The following is a 329-nucleotide window of genomic DNA, read 5'->3' on the forward strand; positions in this document are numbered from 1 at the left end:
TGAGAAAAGAAGAAGAAGAAGGCTCCCCCCCTTGAGAAGATGCCAACGTATGTATAGGAGTCGAGTTATAAATGTTTCTCCCCCCTCTCGATGTATGACTCGATGATCCAGGGGAAGATCGATAAGACTGAAACGATGACAACTGTGCTAGCAACCACGCCTCATCTTCAAGAGGAGGACGTAAGAGGGCAGGTGGCATCCGGCGTCCTTGGAGAAAGGAAGCATTGAATGTGCGAAGAATCAGAATATTGCCGCGGCGACTACACCGGTGCATCTTCCACATATATTGCTGAAGAAACAACACGCAACACAAAACATCGCCAACTGCA

General features: G+C 48.3%; 1 protein-coding gene across 1 annotated transcript in view; it reads right to left on the minus strand.

Moving 5' to 3' along the window:
• Positions 1-26: 26 nt before the first annotated feature.
• The window catches only part of CSUI_004699 (wd g-beta repeat-containing protein), a 13,384-nt gene continuing 13,081 nt past the window's right edge, over positions 27-329 (minus strand). Inside the window, exon 6 of the mRNA XM_068064884.1 lies at positions 27-289. The gene's annotated coding sequence lies outside the window, so the exon portion shown is untranslated. The remainder of the gene's footprint in view (positions 290-329) is intronic.

The sequence above is a fragment of the Cystoisospora suis genome, assembly GCF_002600585.1.
Source record: "Cystoisospora suis strain Wien I chromosome Unknown contig_2234, whole genome shotgun sequence".
Taxonomy (NCBI): Eukaryota; Apicomplexa; class Conoidasida; order Eucoccidiorida; family Sarcocystidae; genus Cystoisospora; species Cystoisospora suis.